Source organism: Chlamydotis macqueenii, chromosome 15 (assembly GCF_036417535.1).
Source record: "Chlamydotis macqueenii isolate bChlMac1 chromosome 15, bChlMac1.mat, whole genome shotgun sequence".
NCBI lineage: Eukaryota > Metazoa > Chordata > Aves > Otidiformes > Otididae > Chlamydotis > Chlamydotis macqueenii.
This window is the reverse complement of record NC_141570.1, coordinates 983,211-993,292: the sequence shown is the minus strand read 5'-3', so window position 1 is coordinate 993,292 and position 10,082 is coordinate 983,211.

The window sequence follows — 10,082 nt, the reverse complement described above, 5'->3', positions numbered from 1 at the left end:
TGACGTGTGCCCATTCCCCCCGGCACGTCGCCCCGCAGGCAGGTCACGGCGGTTAAACGCGCTGCTGTGCGTTCTTCAGCATCCTTTAGGTTTTCTTAAAACAGCAGAAGCAAGGCGTTGCCGTCCTGTCCGTGCAAAGATCTCCAGCCTGGGGGTCAGACCTGCAGCTGGCCCTGCTCATCAGCTCCGACCAGGTTCTGGGTTTTGTGGCAGGAGGGAACGGGGATTTCTGTACGCAGCCCCCCATCTTCCCAGGCGGTGCTGTTTGTTACTGAACGGGTTTTTTTAAGTTCCTGGCTGAACCGAAATGCAGGCAGAAAGCACAGCTTTTAAAGAAATGGTTGCCAAATTGTTTCTTGCACTCTTGCCTGGCAAGCTGAGGAGCTTGTTTGTTAGAGGCTGGGTTTTATACTGAAATGGATCAGCAGAGCCCAGTTGCATTGTTGCCCTGGTACTGGGTTCCATAGGAAGAATTTTAATATAAAATAACCATATCGTGAGCTTAGCCATCCTCTCGGCACTGATCCTGTAGCAGTCGTCGGGCCGTTATGCGCGGGGCTGGCAGTGGGATGGCTCCGGGGTGCGATGGGCGGTGAGCCGGACGGCTGGGCACAGCCGAGGAGCGGGGCTGGCGGTGGTCGCATCCCGGGGCTGGCTGTGGTGTGGGTGGCCGGCGAGAAGGGACCTGGCAGGGATGGCCATGTCCTCGTGGGCCCCAGCCCGTCACCACGCTCAGTTAACGGGTCAGGAAGGGAACGCAAAGGCAGCCCAAGGTTGAAGGAGGTGACACCTCCGAATGAAACTAATTAAAAGGAAGAGCTAATCAAGGCCGGGAGCTTTCCAGAGTCCCGCTGGGCTGGGGGTGCTGGGTGAGCCGGTGGGGGAGCGCACCTTTCGGGGGAAGGAGGCTCCCTAATTAAAAAGGGAGAGCCGTGCGCGGCGGTGGAAGCTGTTGGGGCTCTGCCGGCGCTGGGAGCGTCACCCTGCTGGGGTCCCACCGGTGCGGCGGGGGCGAGGAGCTGGACTCCTGCCTGGGGCTGCTGAGTAATTAACTGGAAACGTGCAGCAAAGCTTGTGACCGGCTGGAGGACAGATTCACCTGCTCCAGCCGCGGGACAGCTGACCCAGGCCGTGCAGAGGGAAGCTGGGCCCCGGCTGGGGGGCGGCCGGGCTGGCCGTGGGGTGCCAGTGCCCAGGAGGTCCGGCTGGGCTGGCAGCAAGGGATGGGGCTGGCGTACGGGGGCCTGGAGAAGGGTGGTCCTGGGGCAAAGCTCCTGTCCCAGCGCCGCAGGGAGGGCGGGTGGGGACGTGGCAACCCTGATCCCCCAGCCTGGGGCCGCATCACGCTGCTTGGCTCCTAACCGTGGCCTGTGGCTGAAGAGGTGGCCTGCTCTGGGCGTGGTCCTTGTTTTTGGCAGGAGAAGCAGCCCCCTCGGCCATGGCCGGCAGGGAGCCGGGGGGTCCCTCCACGCCCTCCACACGCCCCAGCCCCGAGCTCCTCTGCCACGAACGAGAACCCACGTGTGATCGTGTGATGCGGTGAGTTTTGCAAGCAGAAGATGTTGGCTTTGCCGGCTCGAATGCCGATCATGCGCGGCCGGCTCCCACCCCGCCAGGCGCCCGCTCTGCCTGCGCTCTCAAGGGAGATGTTCCACTGAAACTTCCTGCGGTGGGTCTCTGGAGCTGGGAAAATTCACTGGAACGAGTCACTGACTTTGAACCGAGTTAAAAATTGCACACAGTTCTGTGTTTGGGACATTTCAGGGCTTTTCCCACTGGCTGTTTAATTTCTAAGTTACCGAGCCCGTTTGCAGCCGCGTAACTGCATTGTGTGTGCGACTCCTGCGTTCGCAGCGTCCCTCTGGGCAGTAACAGCAGCAGTCTCCAGGCTTTGTGAGCGCCGCGCTCTGCCCCTGGGCAGGGTCAGCCTGAGCGCCTCTGCAGCAGCCTCACTGTTTGGAAGTCTTGCTTTGTGAATGGTTAAGTTAGGATCCTGTTGCCATTTACGTTTCAACTGGAGTCTAAGCCAGTGCTTTAAATTGTTTTTTTACAGACCTGAATGAAATATTGCTGAGCTAGCTTTTAATTATTTTTTAATAGAATTTTCACCAACACTATTGATTAAATCTTTTGTGATAGCGTCAGAGAACCAAATACACAAAAACCAGGGGAAACAGCTCAGCCGTTGCGGTTCCCACGCCGCCCTGAGAGGGGCAGGTCCTGAAGGCGTGTCAGCCTGGACTTCAGAAGGGGCGGGGTCTTCACTTCCAGGTACAAATTTCACCTCTTATTTTCTATTTTATCTATGTGTTTCTGTAGTCCAGACCATCCTTCCCCCAACCCCCATCGGTGCACTCCAATGAGATGGAGCTCTGTAGATGGAATCTGATGGGGAATATTTTATGAAGCTGACGGCTCTTCCTTATCTCCACAGACACTTCATTGCAGCTCCCGTCCTCGCAATCGGCGCCGCGCTCCTACACCCAAAACGCGCGTTTGTCTTTATCTGCTCCTCTCCAGCCGAAAACCACACTGCGCCTGAGGGCAGAACGCGAGGGCAGTCATCTCTTCCAGAATACATGTAAGGTCTGAAAAGCCTGCAGGTGGATTTCTCTCTCTGGATGCCAGGGGAAGCCGTGGGCTCCGCGTTACCCGACGCTTCGTAGGTTGTGACGCTGCTCGCGTCGAATACGTTAATTACAGTTATTTAAAGTGCTGGGAGGTTTCTGCTTCAAACACTCAAACCTCTGTGCTTTTTGCTGGACTAAAGCTGTTCACGGTGTTTTCCCGGCGCCTGGCGATGCTCTGCCCGCGGCGGTGCCGATCCCCGCGCGGAGTGGGGGCCACGGCGAGCTGACGTGCTGGCGTTTTCCTGAAGACAGCACGTAGAGTAGTTTGCTTGGGTATAATGTCTTTCATTTGGCCTCCCTCATGGATAATCTTGGAGTCAATTTCAATTAAAAGTGAAATGTTTTGATGATTCCCAGCCTTATTTTAATTCCCCTCTGTAGAATATCCTGTAAATTGATCCAGCGTAAGATCAGGTGCTGCAAAGCCAGCACGGGCGCTTCCCGCTGCCTTGTCCGGGGGGGCACCGGCTTGTCGAATAACGGGCTTGCTTTTGTCCAAAAATCCACCTTCTTGGGGTTTTTTCCCCTACACATTTCCCCGCTCCCCAAGCTTTACCGTCCCAGGCTTTACGCCGCTCTGCCGGCGCTGTTCGACCCCGTTGGCCGTTGCCTCTTCTCTGCTGCAAAACCAAACCCAGACAGACCAGCAAAGCAGGCAACGGCTCCAACCCGGCTGGCCACAACCGGGCACTGGCACCCCCTTCCCACCGGCCGGTTTGAGAGGCAAACTGGGACGCCGGGAGACAGCCGAGCCCTCTCCCAGCCCGGGGTTGACCTGCTTCCCCCAAGGAGATTCTCCCCCGGCACTGCTCCCGGGCATCGTCTTCGCTTCCCATCAGCGCGGTGTTTCTCTGCTGGAAACGTATTTTCCCGTTCCTGGACTGACTTTGTCTTCTTTTCACCCGGATTCTGTGTGCCGACCTTCAGTCTGCCTCGACGGCTCGCTGTTCCACCGGCGAGCGTCATCCTGCGCGGCGTGCTGCAGGGCGTCCATGCCTCCGCTCACTCTGCTGCCCGCCAGCTCCCGGGAAGGGCTGCAGGGTCAGGGCGCCGGTGCGGGGCCGGCGTTTTGCACGGGGGCTCACACGGCTCCTCGCCTCCCTGGCTCAGGGCGGGTGTGCGGGGCACGCGATGCCCTCGTAGACGGTCCCAGCTTGGCCGCGCGTGGGGGACGCCGCCTTTCCAGACCCGTCGCGGTTGTATCCGTCTGCGCGGCAGCAAAGCAATGCCCCGTTGGGTTGCGCCGGGCTCGTTGGGCAGGTCAGGTGGCGGGAGGAGGACGATGCTGTGTGGAGGACAGGGCGCCTGGCAGGGCTCCAGGGCTTCGGCTGCGTTTGCTGAACCGCGGGGACGCCTGGCACCGGTGCTGCCCTGGCTCAGCGGGGCTGACGTCACCGCCGGGCGCGAGGGGCCGACCGCGCCCGCTGCCGAGCCGTGACCCGGTTTCCCTCCCTGCGCAGCAAGGGCTTCGCTCACAAATTCAGAGCCCCAGTCCAGCGCCAGGCTGCCGGCAGAGCCCACCCCGGCGGGTCCCTCCGAACGTCCTCGCCACCTCCGCCCGCAGCGGAAATGCCTGCGCGAGCTCCACCAACGCCCGCTCCTTCGAGAGGTAAACGAGAGTTGAATAATTAGCGACGATGCATTCTGTGGCGAAATTCCTCGGCTTTAATTTACACGAGCTCCGCGGCTGCGCGCCCCACGCGGGCCGGGCTGGCGGTGCCGGGCGGGACCGGGGTTTTGCGGGCAGCTTTCCCATCCACATTCCGCGTGTGCGTGCGCGCGCCTGGGCTTTTGTCGCTCTTTTGTGAGCGGAATGGTTGTTTGGTAGCAATGAGCAAGGGCTCCTTGCCAAGCCTGCCTAATTAAGATTGAGCATATGCAGATTTGCCTTGTTTTCAGCTAATGACAGCTGCAAACAATAATTTGCCGTGCTCGCTGACTGTTGCTTGGTAAAGGTGAGGCCAGGCAAGCACTGAACGCGATCTGCCTTTGCATGCCGGTGCCGCTGCCCGCAGCTGCGAGCTGCGCCTGCCCTACCACTGACTGGTCGCCGCTCAGGGTCTGGCTGTGCCCGCGGTGGTCTCTGGTCACGCTCAGGGCCCGGCTGTGCTCACGGTGGTCTCTGGTCGCCGCTCGGGGCCCGGCTGTGGCCGCGGTGGTCTCTGGTCACCGCTCAGGGTCCAGCTGTGGCCATGGTGGTCTCTCGTCACCGCTCGGGGCCCGGCTGTGCCCACGGTGGTCCCTGAGGGCTGTGGGGCAGCCGGCTCCGGCATCACCCCCGCAGCTCGTCGGGTTAGGGTCTGCTGGAGGTGGGATTTGTTTTGTGTTGTTTGGTTTTCAGCGTTGCCATCAGCGTAGACGCATCGTGACGTTTTCACAGGAAAGCACAGAGGTGTCTGCAGACGTACCTGGCGTTTGCCGTTCCCGCGCCAGCAGCCTGCACCGGCTCCCCGCAGGCTGAGAACCGAAGCGGAGACCGAAGCAGGCGGGGGGCTTCCTGCCTGCAGACCCGCTCCGAGCGCGGCCCAAGAACCCCCCGGCTGTCTCTCCAGAGCACCTAAGGGCGTTCTCAGAGCTTGATTTCGTGTTTATTTTTAAATTATTATTGTTAAGCTGATGAAAGGGGAGAGTTTTTTCCACAAAAGGATGCCTGAGCAAGTGAAGTACTCGGTGTCTCAAATGAAGATGCTTTGTGTTGTTTTGAGGACGGCAGGGAAATGGGGACACAGCAGAAAAAATAGTCACCGCAGAGACATCATTGCGTTCTGGGTGACGCCCGTCCCGCCCGGTGCCGTGTGCTCCCGCAGCATCCCCTGCCCTGCTCCGCAGTCCGTGCCCGGCGCAGGCGGATGCACACGGGTCGTTCTCCAGAGGCATTCGGGATTCCTCCCAGGGTGTTTGGGCTCATTCCTGTGAATCTCTCCCAGCGGTTCCCAATCCCAGGCACGGAGGGCACGGAGCTCCCGCGCCGCCCCACAGACGTCGGGGAGCCCGAAAGCTGGGTGCCGGGGGTGGGCTGCCGGCTACGCTCAGGCTGCCCGCCGTGAGAGTTTGTGTCCTCGACCCCGAGGGCCAGGAGCGAGCCGCACTCAGAAGCTGAGACGGCCGACGCACGGCAGCCCCACAGCAAGGGGGAGGCAGAGGGACACCCCCGACCCGTCCCGGCCCCTGCGTCGCTCACACAAGCGCACCCCTGCCCAGCCCCGGTGCTCGGCGGCCACCGGCCACATCGCCGGCACAGCGAGTCCTCCAGCTCTGGAACGAGCCCATGCTCCCATGAGGAGCAGAGTCAGACACTTCTGAGGATATTTTGGAGCGTTCCTGATTTTAATTGGGTTTACTTAATTATTATTTACTTTGACTGGAGAAACTGTTGTGTTTAAATAACGCTGTTTTTGCCAAAACGCTGTCACGGAGAAGCTGCTTTCCCTTTAGGAGCCCTCAAACATGGGCTGCCTTCCAAGCCCCTCGGCTCGGCGGCACGTGGAGCGTCGTTGCCAGTGCTGGGAGCGCGGCTCGGCGCTGAGGGACGGCTCTCCCGGCCGCGCGCGGAGCTTCGCGCCGCCTCCAAACGCGCCTTGCTGGAGCCCGGCAGGGCTGAGGGTCCCAGCCGGGAACGTCCTGCGCAGTCGGAGCCCGGCATGCCCCGAGGGTTTGTGAGGCGAAGGGAGAACGGAGCCGAAGAGGAACGGCGGGAGGAAAGCCGAACGGCGAGGGAGGAAAGCCGTCCGTAATTACAGATAGCAGCATCAACCAGCAGGTGCACTGAACTGTAACCAGACACCCTCTCATTTCAAATCATGCTGTGGGATGGACTTTTATTCCTTTTTTTCCTCTTATTTCTCTTTTTTTTCCTTTTCTTTTCTTTCTTTTTTTTTTTAATCGCGGTTAAACAGCATCCAACTTCTCCTTGGAGACGCAGCGCCAGCTCCCAGCAGCTGTGACTCCCCAGCCACCGCTGGCGATTTCCCATCTCGCGGCTCGGGACAGGGCCAGGCAGGCGACGCTCCGTGGGGTCCCGGCTGCAGCGTCCCGACCCCTCGGCGAGCAGGGGCTCCCGGGCTTCGGGAATTCCGCGCTGGGCAGTGGGATGGTCCTGGACAGATGGCGTGAAACCCGGCCTCCGCTCCATTCAGCGGCCAAACTCCCGTCGATTTAAGAGGGGCCAGGGCTACGTTTGGGGTCCTCCTTTGACAACGGGGCTGTTTTGTGTCCCCGGGGACTGCGCAGCGCAGGCGGCTGGGGGAGGCTGCGGGAAGGAGCGGGCAGGAAGGCGCTGGGACCCTCGGAGGGCTGAGCCCGGCAGCCCGGCGTTAGGTTGCCGAGAGCCTTTCTTTAAAGCCACGAACAAAAGCAGGGCCCGGGACAAGCACGCGTTTGCGGCGAAGCAGCGCTCTCCTCCCCGGTCAGGGCCGCTCCGCAGCGCGGGATGCGCGGAAGCTGCGACGTGCACTCTGATTTGTCTGAGCGTCTGGTACGGTGCTGCCATTGCTGCCTGGCGTACCCGCAGCGAGCTGCAGCTGTGGCACGGAGACGGGAAAAACCACCCGCTTGTGTGCGGCCGTCCTCCCATTCAAGCTGCCGAATATTCAACAGAAATCCCCTGCGCCCAGCATCCAGTGTTGTCACCATTCCTGCGGGGCGGTGGCAGAAGGGCCAGCGCCAGCACCGCCCTGCGCGGGTCTCGTCTGTGCCTCGCGTGGCGCAGGAGGCAATGGGGAAGGGGAGGGGGGCTCTGGAATTTCCCCTTGGGGAGCTCTCGCTTCCCAAAATCGTGATGCGAAGAGCTGGCCGTTACACAGAAAATGCCAAGCTGCTCGGGGTACGCGCGGGGTAAATCCCACCGTGGCGCTCGGGGCGTGGGGAGCTCTGTGCAGGCTGCCCCAGGACGGGGGCTCGGGTTCACCCAAAGGTGCGTTTGGGGCTGTGTGCTGGTGCCAGGGACCCTCGTCCCCCACCCCTCACCTGGCCTCTCGAACCGATTTCCCCCATTTGCTCGGCTCAACTGGTTTTCTGCAGGAAGAGGACGGCCTGGCTCACTCCCTGGCGACACATGTGGCGGCTGCCCTGGCCCCCGCAGCCCCCAGCCCGCTGCTGCCGGGTGAGGGGCTGGGACGGGGCGAGGGGCTGCGGGCGGTGCCTTTCCCCCAGCCCCGGGGGGTTCGGGTTTTCCCAGCATCGCGGGGACGCGCCCCGGTGTGAATGGTTTTTGCACCCAGCAGCGCTGCCTCTCTATCATTTGCTCTCCTTATTTGGCATTTCTTTAATAATTATTGGCAGATTTTGTACTTATGTTTGCAATTATCAAGATGCCTCTGGGACGTGTTCTGCCAGCTAATTGCATCTCCTTGGTGCGTGGCTGCAGAGACAGCGTCAGGGAGCGTGGGCTGGAGCCAGGAGCAGCTCGCTGGCTTTTGGTGTGGTGTTAAGGCAAATTTGGCTTTTTCGGTTAAAAACCAATGGGAACACAGCATTTCGCTTTGCTGTCCCCAGCAGAAGCTTCCTTCCCCTGGGAAAAGCGCCGGTGCCCCCTCTGTGCGGAATGGCTTCGCTTCTCCTTCGCTTTCGGTGCCGCTTGCTCTCCTTTTAATCTCCCAGCGGCCGGGATGCTGATGGGGGCTGCACGCCAGAGCTTGCTCGTCTATGGCTGCGACTGCCGCTCGCCTGCGGCCGTGGCGCTCGGAGCCGGCGGCTCGGCTGGCACCGCGTGCGGGGCGCCAGCCACGCAAAGGCGAGGGGGAGCAGGCGGCGGGTGCCTGCCCTTCCGCTGCTGCCCGCGGCTCAGGGCGGCCCAGTGGCCAGGACGAACCCTCTGCGTGCCCCTTGGCTCCTGCCCTCGCCTGGGCAGGTCAGGGTGTTTGGTTCCCCGTGACTGGGGCCTGTACGTGCCCCTTGGATGACTTCCCCTCCGTGGTGGTCCCCTGGCCGCCGCCCGCGGGGCAGCTGCAGGGAGGGGATGCTCAGGTGCTGCGTGCTCACAGGAGAGCTGCCGAAGCCCGCAGGGCGCAGCATCCCCGCGTGCTGTGGGGGCGGTGACGGAGCCCTCGGAGCATCCACGTCCCGTAGCCTCGAGGTGCAGCGGCGCTCCAGGTGCGAGGGCCACCCAGCATGGGGTAAGAGCGTGCCAGCCCCGCTGAGCCGTCCCCCCCGCACTCCCTGCTCCCACGCTTCGCCCCAGCCACAAAGCAGTTAACGTTTGTTGATGGCGCGGTGTGCTCGGCGCGCTGGGCGGCTCTCGGATGCAGCGCGGTGCTTCCCGGTCTCCAGGGATCTGGTGGCATTTTGCCCAGATGGCCCTGGTCTGTGTCTCAAGGACGTAACACGGCGCCCACAGCTCCGTGCAGCAGCGCTGGCGTGGCAGATGAAGCCGAGGCGCTCCTTCGTCTCTGCCAAGAGGGAAGAAAAGCTCCCGAAAATGCTGGGTCTCCAGCCGGCCGCTCCCTTCCGCCTCCGCCAATGAGCCGGTACCCGGCGGCCGCCCGGGTTGCTTCGTACGGGGGCAACGCCGGCCGAGCACGCGGGGTCCCCGCTCCCCGCGGAGGAGAGGGCGTGCTCAGCTCCTTCCCCCACCACCACCAGCACAGGTAGGTGACACGTCCCTGCCGTGCCCCGGCCACCGCGTGCCCATCGCGCCCTGCTCTGCCGCCCGCCGCACCCAGCATTGTCCCGGCCCTGGCCCACCTTCACCCATGGGCGTGGTGATACCGGCATCCTGCCCGCAGCGGCCTGCCCACGGCTGGCGTGGTGACGCCGTGGCTCCGCAGCGAGAGGCGCGGGACGCCACAAAGCAGCCGGGTGCGGGGCAGAGGGTGCAGCTCGGGCTGGGGCGAAGGCGTGGGCTACACAGGAGCCTGAGGGTTTTCGGTTGCATCTGCCTCATCCTGGGCATCCCAGCAGCAGCAGCACAGGGACAGGGGCCACAACCTGTGCCGGCGCAGGAGCTCGTGCTGCACCCACAGCCCGTGCGTGGAGGGAGGCTGCGAGCAGCACCCGGGGTCCCCGCCACCCCGACACTGACAGCACCGGCATGGTTAAACCCCGCTCTCCTGGGCCTTCGAGCATCAAGCTCACGTGTGATCTCAGCGGGCGGCAGCGCGAGGGACAGCTTGTTATTTTTGGGGATGACCTGGGACGCGCTTTGCTGCGCCTGTGCCATGGCCGCACCGGGTGCAGGGGTTTGTGCCGCACACCGGAGGGAGCGGGGGGCACGCGTCCCTCCCGCCCCGTGCCCGCGGCGTGGCTGTGAGTCCCGCTGCGTCCTTCCTCTGCTGCGTTCTCTCCGCGCGTCGGCCGGCTGGAGCCAGGGCACGGGGACAGGAGCGGCCCAGCCCCGAGGAGAAACGATGGGGAATGAGCCGCTCCGGGTGGGAGCTGCGGCCACGGGTTACCCGTGCAGCGACAGAGGTGTCCCGGGGAGGAACCCACCTTCAGACGACGGGCCGGGCTGGCACC